This window comes from Podarcis tiliguerta, assembly GCF_965153285.1.
Source record: "Podarcis tiliguerta genome assembly, chromosome: 10".
NCBI lineage: Eukaryota > Metazoa > Chordata > Lepidosauria > Squamata > Lacertidae > Podarcis > Podarcis tiliguerta.
The window spans coordinates 38,628,876-38,640,876 of record NC_139543.1 but is presented as its reverse complement, the minus strand read 5'-3'; the positions used below and the strand labels follow the sequence as shown (position 1 = coordinate 38,640,876).

Sequence of the window (12,001 nt, the reverse complement as noted above, 5' to 3'; positions counted from 1 at the left end):
AGATCAGAATCCCTGATCTGGACCTTGTGTCAAAATGAATTCTCTCCACCACAAAAATAAGTTCCAAAGCTTTACTGCCAAACAGTCTTAAATACTAGTTACAATAAGATAAGTGTTATAAAATGGCCAAGTAGCACATTGCAAACAAGAAATGGGGTTCAGTCCTTTATGCTGTTCAATAAACTTTCCACCATCTGGCCCCAGAGGGAGATGCTAAGATTGTTAATCATTGCAGAACTTCTCTTCAACAGCTGCTGCTGCCAGTACTAGCCATCTCCAATAAAGCACAGGCTGGCTTCTCATGTTTCAGCTTCCTGCTGTGAGAGCTCACAACTTCCTGTTTCTGGTGATGAGTCATCAGGTAGTTTAGTGCACTGAAATGGCAAAATAGCAGCCTTCATTGACGCTTTTGACAAAGTGCAACTTTTTGCCTATGGTAAACTGCCTTTACAGCATTTTCAATACAATGCATTAAAACACAGCATTTTATGTACATTAAACTTATAACTTTAATATGGAGCACATGAAGGCCCCACCTTTTAAAGTTTTATTTCAGAGGACAGTTGCAGGTGATGTAAAAGATCTCTGCCTGAGTACCTGGAAAGCTGGTATGAGTCACAGTAGATATTATTGAGCTAGATGGACAAATTGTCTGATGTGTTATATAAGCTTCCTCTGTTCCTGTGTAACAGAGTGGTCACAGCATAGAGAATGGAAGGCTTCCTGCTAATAATGACAGCACCTGAGACTGAACTTCAGGTGAGATGAATGGACGAGAAGATTGATTCTTAACTTATAGAAGAAGGTGCCTAGGAAACACCTACCCTTCTCTTCCTTAGTCTGATGCAGATACCAGGAAGACTTCTATTTCCAATCGTTTCTTTGCAGGGGTAGGAAGAAGAGGATCAGTGAATGGGTAGGAACTGTGGGTTCTAGTGTTGGGATCCATGGGCTGTACTAACCTTGTAGCCCTACATTAAAAAATAAATTAAAACTCCAGCTTTGCTTAAATGATGAACACCTATCAGAGCTATCCAACACCTCAAAGCAGTAAATGAATAGACTTTGAAAATGTCTTTGAATCAGGTGTGTGTTTGAATTTTCACACTTCTTGTTCTCTTCCCCATCTCAGAAAAAGTGGACCTGAAGAAAAATCTCTCAATGTATGTTTATTTATTTTAAGACACAGCTGTCAAGTTCTGGCCTGACATATTTCTCTAAGATCATTTTACTTAGTACAGCAATGTGCTTTTTTTCTTTTTGCCTGAAGGTGACAGATGATACTTTATGAGTTTCAAAAATATTACCAATATTCAGTGTGCTAAACCAGAGAGTAGTCATTAAGCTCCTTGTCTCCGGGTGCAGTGTTTGAAGTCATGTGCTGATATCGCTGGAATGGTGTCAGGTTAGATCTGCGAAACCTTGAGCTACTTTGTTGATGCTATGAGGCAGCTTCTTCACTGTTATTAATGTGCTTCATAGGCTGTAGGTAGCATTTTGTGTCTCTTTCTCCATCTCCCTTGGGCTCTTTGCTGTAAGCATTTTCATGCTGGTGATGTCTTAATGCTGTACTTTCCATCAGTTTTTTCTCTGTCTGCCATTGTGACTCTCTTCCATTTTCTGCTCCTGAAGAGGAGACAGATCCAGTCATAAATGTTTAAATGCTTGTAGTAAAACCCCCCCCCCCGAAAGAATGACTATATACAGAAGACACTGCACATAAGTCTTTTTCTCAATGCACTTTAGAAAATTACAAATTATCTTTTTCTGGGAACTGCCCTGAGACCTCCGGGTATAGAGCAGTATATAAATTCAATAAATAATAATAATCTCACCTCCTTTACAAATCTTGCCTTGCCCATCCTATTTTAAACGGATTTTAAATGAAATACTGCTGAGACCCAAGTGTGTTAAAATGATTATCTGGTGATAATTTACACAAAATAGAAGCCCCAGAGATCTCTGATCCAGCATGTGAGAAGGGGGTGTTACTCCCCCACCACATGCTGTTTTCCTCCCCAGAATACCCCAATCTGCTATTTTTCTCTGACTCGTCCATTGCTTCTGAGTGTGGGATGGTGCTGATACTTCAGATGATGTGTGAGAGAAGAATCAGCCCCCTTCCCCACACACCATGGTCCTAATCCAGATCTTCATCTGTGGTTGCTTAAAAGACAATTAAAACAACCCAGGGCCTAAATCATGGTAAATATGTCGACCATTTCGGGTCTTAGATCATTTCATTGGTTGTTGTTTCATATTTGCAAACCCCTTCCACAGCCTAGTTCTGAGGTAGTAAACCTGGACCTGTTCTGTACAACTTCAGGTGACAGAGGACAGCTTTTGTGACCTAATGTCTTTTCATACAAATAAATAAATCCTCCAGATAAAAAAACAAGATATTTGTGAGAGGGTTAGGCTGGATCGGGGAAGTCAATGTGGTGGTTCCAGATGTTTTAAGATGCTTTTAAATGTCATTACTCTATCTCATGAGTTACCCAAGAGACAGAATTCCAGAGTACCGTGAGTGTAACGGCCAAAAAGACCCACTTCTCCGTTGTGATTAAGCAACAATCTGCTGGTCATAGAGTGGCCAATAGAGTCCCCTTAGAAGATCTTAAACAGCAGGTTCTCGTGTACTAGGGAGAAGCAGTTCATAAGATATTTAAGTTTGTTACTGTGCTGGTCCAGGGGGGAGGTTACCGTGGGGCGAGGTCCAGGACCTGAGTTGAGGGTCGGCAGACAGTCCTCCACGGGCGAAGCGGGATCCACAGCAAGGAGCCGGGCAAGGACAGGAACTCTGGGGGAACCGGACTGGGTGCTGGCCGAAACAGCTCTTCAACGACGTTGCTTCCGCAACCTGGGACCGGGCTGACTGGCCTTTATCTTCTCTGAGGCCAGGGGCGGTCCTGGCCCCCAGGAGACCCGCCTCTTCTGGCCTTAAGGCGAGCACTCCTCCTGGGAGAAACCAGTTCCCTCCGCCTCTCTGCCCTGAGCCTCTGCAGTTCAGGAGAGGCTGAAGGGTTACTGGACCCAGGGGGAGACTCACCTGTAGGCACTGAGTCCTCAACCACCTCCGGAGCTAGAGTGGATTCACCTGGTGCCTGCTCCTGAGGATCCGGCACAGGTGCAGGAGCTTCAGAATCAAGGCCCTGCCCCAGTTCAGCTGGCCCTGGAGGTGGGGACTCCTGTGCAGGCTGGGATTCCTCCGGTTCAGCCTCTGAATCGGATTCCCAGGCCATCACAGTTACTTTAAATATCAGCAACGAAACTTTGGACTTGTCCTAGTGGCTAATGTGTAGTCAGTCCAGATCTTTCAAGACTGGGATAATATGTGTAAAACTGAATGACCCAACTAAGCACCCTAGCTACTCCAGCTTGCGCAGCTTCCAAACCAGGCCTAAGGGTAGCACCACATATAGCACATCAGAGTAGTGAGGTTACCAATGTATGGAACACCATGACAAGGCTATTCCTTTCTAGGAACAGCCATAGTTGGCACACCAACCAAAGTTGAGTAATGAACACTCCAAACCACTGAGTTCACCTGGACATTTGGTGACAATGCAACTCCAAACATTGCATATACTCCTTCAGAGAATGGAATTCTATGTGGAGGGAATTGTTTACATGTGGTGGCAGGGATATGGAAAGAAGCTGCTGTGGGGACATACTGCTGCAGTCATGAGCAAAGGCTCCCAGAATGAACACATCATTGTGCAAGTTGAGCCCTCTCCAAGGGAATGTACAAGTGTGGTCCTCTGGGGATGTCCTATGTCTGGAACTTGATATCAGTGTACCCCTTAGCCCACATCCCTGATACTCTGGAACCTTGTGAGGTTGAGGTTCCCAACTGCACGGAAAGCCCCACATGCATTCAGCTGTACATGCATAGAGGCCTCTTTCATGCATTGAATTGAACACGTCATCCTTGGGCAGACAAGAAATGTTATGGCCAGTGAATGGCGCCCAGTATTGAGAGCATGGCTAGGCAGCACAGCCAAGCTCATCCTTCTGCTGAGCACAGGAGCACTTTTTCTGAAGAGGGCTTTAATGAGCAAAAGCTCCTTTCTTCTGTTTCCCAGAAGTTTTCTTAGATGCATGTTGATATTGGTTTAGGCTTGCCAGGCATTGCATTTAGACATGTTACAGTTCAGCCTGCACTGATGTACTTGAAGCGAAGGCCAGCGTTGCACAACTGTCAGGTGCTGCTCAAATGCACCCACTGTTGTGCCAGCTGATAGACAGACACATCAGCACACTTGGGTTTTGTTTTTTTAATCTATCCCCAGGCAACATCTTGTTTATGTGTTCTGAGAAAAAAATGTATTAGCATGTTTTCAGTGACACAACAAAGGCACAATATAAAATACCAGGTATGAGCTGTGCGCTTGTTGCTGAGGTTGGCACTTCAGTGTTCCTGTTTCCAGGGTTACAGCTGATCTTTTTTTATGCCAGTTGTTCTCATCAGTAATGATTTGGCTTTTTCCAAGGTCCACTATTTAAGCCTACATTTTTAACTGTCAAGCCCTTTCCCTTCAAATAAGGTTCATTACTCATTGTTCAGGGCACTGGCACCCACAGGAAGGAGGCTAAATTAGTGGCAGCTCTCTTAACATTTAGCATAAAATGTGCAAACCCCCATGAGAGTAGATGATTCATTTATCTTAAAAAAATAATTAAAAATGGGGTTCTATTCATACAGAGGCATCTTCTGAAACTGCCGACTGGTTTATGACTTGTGAAATTCACAGTGCTTTTGAAAAATCACCTATGTGCTGAGCTAGGAAGTAATCTATTGTTTTAGCACTACTGCAAGACTGAGAAACAAGTGCCAACTGTAGGGAAAATGACTATGAGTGTCGTCTTAAGACTATAAAATATATGATGCAGTGCAACTGTAGGAAAGCTAGAAATGCCATTTTGGGAAGAGGCCATAGGTTAATGGCATATAATGCAAAGGTAGAGTATGTGTTTCATATGCTTAAAGGCTCACATTTAGCCACTGGGGTGAGCAAGGATATTGAGCAAACCTATGAAAGATCTCTGAACAAATCCCTAATGGATAGTAGCCAGCTAGATGCTTCTGGCAATATAGTGGAACTTCATATATTCATATACAAGAATCAATAATTTTGCATACAAATCTGTGTATGAAAACACTTGGAGAATATGTTGAAGGCAGCAGTTGTTGATAGATATTCTGACTGCAAATGGAATCAGCTGAAATTTGATAGGACAGGTGATTTTACCATGGAAACACATGGTTCTGGAATAGGGTGACCTCTATTTGAGAGAATGGTCCTCTATTTGAAGAGCTCCCCAATCCCAATTAGCAAACCCTAAGAACAGGGGGAGCCTCAAACTCTCCCATCAACAGCTAGTGCTCCCTTCTAAACAGTCACACCTGATAACCTGATAAAATTCCTCCTTACCCCACTATGGTGAAACATATTCTATTTCTATTTAAATTGTGGTGATCTCTTCAAAATGTGCATCTATGCCTACAAATAAGACATGCAGCTTTAAGACATGCACTACATGAAGGTTCTGAGTTATACAACTGGCACCACCATTCAATCCCTGCTAGGTCTGAATGTGTGAACCAGGCCACAAAGTGGAGGAAAGCAGGATCCAGTGAGAAAGTTTGACGTGGGCAGTGTGCTGGTGGTAGGAAGGGGGCAGACAGGTGAGCTTTGGATACAAGGAGGTAGTCTCTCTCTCTCTCTCTCTCTCTCTCTCTCTCTCTCTGATTATTATTTATTAAATTTGTATACCACCCTTCATCCAAAGAAAACTGGGCAATTCACAACATAAAAATACAAAATAAGAACATATTGTATTAGCAATCTGACCTAATCAGCCAAGCATCTCTAGGGTTATAATCTGAAAAATGTCCTCACCAGTTCATGATGCAGTTCACATTCCATAGTACATTACTACGTATGTTGGGATATTTTGTGCAGAATCATTTTGAGCAAGGATGCATTATTCTGAAAAATAATGAAATATTTTCGCTGAATGCTTTGTTGAGTGCTCATTCTACGGAATACTGGGCTGTGTTTCGTAGCACAGTTTGAGTGCACAAATATTTTCCTTTGTACATTCTTGAGCTGCTACTACTACATAGAACATGAGCATCTTTCTTAGTTTATTTTCAGCTGCCACACCTGAAAGTAACAACATAGCATGGGACTCTCTCCTACTGAAACCTGTAAGATAGGAATTTTTTTTAATGAGTTTGGCTGAATTATTATTTATTACATTTTAATGCAAACTTTGCTTTTCCTTCCATCCTTACAGTGACCCTGTGAAATAGATTAGGCTGGAAAAAGAGTGACTGGCTCACGGTCTCCCAGTAATCTCCTTGGCTGAATGAAGGTTTGAACCTGGGTCTCCCCAGTCCTACATGCTAACCCCCACTTGCTGGATCATCACCTTTTCGTGGTGAGTGGGCTTGCATGTTCCTATGACCCTTGTGAGTGAAGCCATCGGGAATCTCGTACTCCCAGCAGGGTCACCCAAAGCGGTAAGGTCAAAGGGAAGGAGCTAGACAAAGAATGATCCAAGAAGTCCTCAACGGCAGAACAGGCGGATGATAACAAACAGTATGTTACAATGGCTGTGAAGGCCATGATCCTACACTTTGTCGAAGGGAAACTCCCCACCGGAGTAGAAATCATATATCAAACAGATGGAAAGCTCTTCAATCTGAGCAGGCTGAAAGCAAAGAGTAAGGTTACCTTAACTTCTGTCATAGAGCTTCAGTATGCTGATGACAGCGTAGTGTGCGCACGCTCAGAGCATGATCTCCAAACCATCCTAAATACCTTTGCAGAAGCTTACGAAAAGCTTGGCCTATCACTCAACATCCATAAAACCAAAGTGCTGCACCAACAAGTACAAAATAACCCCTCTGCAGCGCCACAAATCCAACTCAATGGTGTAACGTTGGAAAATGTCAATCACTTCTCCTACCTAGGCAGCTATCTTTCCACAAGGGCCAACATTGATGCCGAAATCCAGCATCGCCTGGGCTCTGCGAGTGGGGCTTTCTCCCGATTGAAGTGCAGAGTGTTTGAGGACTGGGACATTCGCAGGGAAACGAAAATGCTTGTTTACAAAGCTATTGTACTACCAACCTTACTATATGCTTGTGAAACATGGACCACTTATAAATGCCATCTCCAACTCCTCGAAAGATTCCATCAACGGTGTCTCTGAAATTTTTTACACTCACTTGGGAAGACAGGCGTACTAATATCAGTGTACTGGAAGATGCAAAGATCACCAGTGTTGAAGCAATGATACTTCAACATCAACTTTGTTGGACTGGTCATGTTGTGCGGATGCCTGATGAACGTCTTCCAAAGCAACTGCTATTCCAAACTTAAAAATGGACGTAGTGCTGGTGGTCAACAAAAGAGGTTTAAAGACTATCTCAAGGCAAATCTAAAGAAATGTAGTATAAACACTGACAACTGGGAAACACTGGCCTGTGAGCGCTCCAGTTGGAGAACAGCCTTTACCAAAGGTGTCATGGGCTTTGAAGACACCCGAACTCAGGACGCAAGGGAGAAACGTGCTAAGAGGAAGGCATGCTTGGCAAATCCACACCATGATCAACTCCCACCCGGAAACCAATGTCCCCACTGTGGAAGGACGTGTGAATCTAGAATTGGCCTCCACAGTCACTTACAGACTAATAGTTAAAACCGTGTTTATGGAAGACAATCTTGGCTACGAGTGATCGCCAAAGAAGACGACAACATGCTAACCACTACACCAAGCACTACTTTGGCTCTGACTCATGTCCCACTGCAACAGTCTTAGACTACAGGGTCTCCTCGGACCAAATTAATGCAGCTAATTCAGAAAAAGAGACTTCAGGATTGCATCCTCTAGCTAAAAGAAATAAATATAGTTTTAACTGCATGAGCTAGACTCTTTTATAAACATTGGCTATTCCTGGACTCCCAAGTGGCTAGTTTGGTGAAATAAAATGAAAGCTCTGTTACTTTTAAATATTAGGTGGAACAATCCAGAAACATTGCTGTTGTAGCAAAACATAACAACACACTTTATTTTCTGGGAATTGCACAAATTTAAAAAAAGAAACATACACTACTGTGGTTCAGTACATGGCTTTGGCAATAAGGCAGAATGCTTGATGGTTGACCAGCCAAGTGAGTCAGGGGCAGAAGGTCATATTTACTGTGGTAGATTTTTTATTTTAAATGTGGTTTCTCATCTGATCAGTGCCCCTCCTATTCTCCTTAAAGCAAAAGCCTGAATTTTGATTCTCCTCTTCCAGTGTGAAATTTACATGTGAAGTTTATCCTGTTTTTACACACAAGGGGCCTGATCCAGACATGCTTGTGAACAGTGTGGTATGCTGCACAGTCTTTCTTTGTCCAAAGGTCCCCATTTCCATATTCAGGTAGGTGGTGGGGCAAGGAAGCTTGACAACTTGCTGAAAGGTTCTTTCTTTTCCCCTCCCCTCCTCCTACTGCAGCATTATTGGGAAACATGTCAGAGTCTGGCTTGCTGTGGCAGCTGAACCTGAGCTCATGGTTTTTTGCTCTCCAAACCCACAAACCCAGGTTCGAACATTGCAATGAGCCAGACTCTGCAGCAGGAGGAGGAGCAGGGCCACTGTGGACCTGTAAACTGATGTTGCCTGCAGTGGCCAGCTCTTCCTCTGCTCTTCCTTCACTAGCCACAAAGGACCTTTACTGCATATTTCCCCCACACTCCTTTGAGTAAAATGGAAACTTTATAATACACTATCATTAAAACCACACAAGTAATTTTTCCTGGATTAGCGAAAAACAAATACACAAAGGCAACTGTAAGGCATGTATTTACTGGGCAAAAATGATCCAAAGCAAAAGACTTTTCCAGGCACAATTTTTATTCACTCGTTTCAAATCTTACATTTGGACCAGCTGTGGACCTACATTTCTGGGTCCTGAAGCTTGATCTGCTATGTGGGCCCTTTCACAAGCAGCAATGAGGTCTAGGTAACCACTATTATCTTCTTCAATGGGGCTGCGCCGCGACAGATCACCGCCCTTTTACAACATTACAACCCAGTGCTATTTTTCTAGAAAAAGGGGTGCCGGAAGTCACCACGAACTCCTCCCTTGTTCTCTGGCACTCACCTGAGAGGTGTCAGAATTGAGTTCCACTTGGAAAAAAACCTGGTGCTGCTGACTCTCAAACTTTGGGATTGTTGAAATATATACAACTAAAAATCAATCAATACTAGACCCATTTTTTAAAAGCAATGTGAACTGAAGTTGCTTCTGGGGCCACTCTGGGTTTAGAGCCCTTGTTATTACTTTCCTAGCAGATCTGTCCCTCATTTGGACATCTTGTTTGCCATACCAAGAGGGTTGAAAATCCTAGATTACACATTGATAGGACGCATTATATTGATGCTATCTAAATAATGGTGCCTTTTCCCAAGCTGTATAGTGGTAAGGTGCTAAAAATTTGCTCTGCCTTATGTGGAAAGGTTTTACCCAATGGTCTATGATCACGAGAGTCCTGTGGATTGCAGTGGTTTTCCTACATTTCAGGGAATTCACATATAGTTATAAACTAAGTTTAAGCATCTTACACCAAAGATAATTTAAAGATGCAGTTGGGTTTGTTTGTTTTTTTAGTCCCAATCACTGTGTTGTTTGTTTTTAAACTATCAGAGATCAATTTAATAATGTGTCCTAATGTTTTTGCTGCTTCTGCTTCTTATTAGGTTTTGAAGGCATCTCTGGTTACACGTGTACGGACACATGAATCGTATCTCTAAATAGCTCTGATTAGACTGTGTGGAAATGCCTCAGAGATGCCTTCTTCCTTTCCCACAATAACTTTCCAGAAGACAGAACATCTTGCTGTCTGGACACGTTAAACCTTTGGATGAGGTAATATGAAAATTCTTCTACTGCTCTTATTTCCACTTGTGTATGTTTTTCCTGGCTCAGAATCAGTGACCCAGTTATTGTAGCTCCTTAGTTCTTGTACTTCTTCCAAAGTATTTTGTTTATCTTTGAGCCTGCGAGCTCATGTGTGTGCACACACGTTTTTCCTTTCCTGCCCTTTTGCCTCTTCCTCACAGTAGATCCGAGAGGTGTGGGAGGTTGGCAGCAATTACCGTACGCTAATGCTGCACTTTGTGCAAAAGAGTGAACTGTGAGAAAGGGCAATGAATGCAAGGAGTAAGGAAACAGGTCCACCAGATATCATGGGCCAATCTCCGTTGCTATGTTTGGGTCAATATGTGGGAGCTCTTGTACCTAAGACTGAACTTAGGCTTAGGAGACAGGTAGATTTTAAGGGGTCCCACCACTTCCCCATTTCTCAGACTTGAGATAGACTCAGTGGTGTAGTGTGGGGGTGTATGGGGGCAGTGGCCCCGGGCATGAAATTGTTAGGAGCACAACATTTCAACACCTGGTGCTGTCTCAATACAGCTGTGTGCTTCCATCGCTGGGCTCTGTTAAAAATGGCTTTTCCATGCCAGTCAGGAATCTTTCTTCTTCTTATCTCTCCAGCTGCAATCTCCAGGGTGGCACAGACACTATTTCATACATACCCCCTCCATTTCCCTCCCACCCACCCCCAACTCTGTGCAGCCTTGGGTGATGGCAACCCAAGCTACACCACTGGATAGACTTACTGCAGGAAGCATGCACCATCTGGAGAGGATGTTTGAGCTTCTCCGTGACAGAAGCTTCAATGTTCTGAAATTCAATGTTCTGTGTTCCTCTTTTGTGTGGAGTAGGAGGTAAAAGCAATGTGGTCTCTGGTCTCTTTGTGGCATTGGCTGACAACAGAACTAATAGAAGTCAACTTGTTTGTCTGCATTCCCATTTGTGTTAACAAATAAGCCCTGTGCATCTTATGGACTCTGAGGACGTATCATGTCCACGTCTATGCTTATCATTTCTTGAGGTGCACTGACAATATTGTGCAGAAGACAAAGCGATACTTTTGCAGCGATGCCCATTTCCCATAATAATTTTTCAGACTCTTTGCTGGCCTAGCACTTGAAAGCCTGCACTTGAAAGGTTTCTAATAGCCTCTCAGGCACAATTAAAGCTTCTTCTTCTTCTTTAAAGCCTAAGTGGTTTTGGTCCACTGGCTTCAAAGAGCCAGCATGTCCCATCACGTTCTTGCTGATCCGTTGAGAAGGTCCTCTTGATCATGCCACACATCATATGCACCAAATCCATACGCAGACACAATTTTTTTACACAAATAAGGAATAACCTTTCTTTGGAGACTTGCAAATACTTGGGGAGGGCTTTACCGTCTTTTTTGCAGCATGGGATGGGTAAATAGGTGGCTGACTTTGCAATCACTTACCTGAGAGTCTCAAGGAACAGAATGACCTTATTTCTGGATTGCACTGAAGGAATATTTGGAAGGACTAGAAAAGCATTGCTTCATTTATTATATATGAAAGCTGCTAATATGCAGTATCAAAACCAAATCTTGCATGCATACCCTTCCAAGTGACCCAAAGCCAAAGCTCTAGTACTGCCCATTACTGGCTTTGGTTCCACCAAAAGCTACCCCACAGCCCCACAATAGATTATCCCGGAAGGAAGGTGGCCCTAGGCAGAAAATATTGTCCACCCCAGGCTTCTATGGTTAGCAAAACTGGGGCATCTTATGAAGATAATAGGTGTAATTGCCCCATTCTCTTCTGAATGGACTCTCATGTTTTTAGCAGCTGCATTAGCATACAATGTACATTTTGTACAGCACAATGTACAATTGCAGCACAATGTACATTTTGTACAGCCAAGGATTCAGCCCCACGTTTCTGCTCCCATGATCCTCTTTCTTTCTCTCTGCAGCACCACTGCTGCTACTGCTACGGTCACCACCATTTCCCCCTGGTGTTGATACTGCGCTTGTAACAAACAGCAGTGCAACAGGCAGAAATCTCACAAGAAGACAAGCAGTACTTGTTGAATGTTGGTCTGCC

General features: G+C 43.3%; 2 long non-coding RNA genes across 3 annotated transcripts in view; one reads left to right on the top strand and one right to left on the bottom strand.

The window, feature by feature from the left end:
• Positions 1 to 12,001, top strand: part of LOC310658757 — a 110,500-nt gene that overhangs the window by 55,581 nt on the left and 42,918 nt on the right. The window contains exons 4-5 of one of the 2 annotated variants that reach the window (XR_014502472.1): positions 6,304 to 6,447; positions 9,761 to 9,929. This is a non-coding gene — a long non-coding RNA (uncharacterized lncRNA). The remainder of the gene's footprint in view (positions 1 to 6,303; positions 6,448 to 9,760; positions 9,930 to 12,001) is intronic. The other variant, XR_014502473.1, reaches the window with a different exon arrangement.
• On the bottom strand, positions 67 to 3,500 carry LOC310658370. The gene is made up of 3 exons (XR_014502282.1): positions 3,445 to 3,500; positions 1,308 to 1,626; positions 67 to 374 (listed from the first exon to the last, which is right to left on the bottom strand). It is a non-coding gene; the product is annotated as an uncharacterized lncRNA (long non-coding RNA).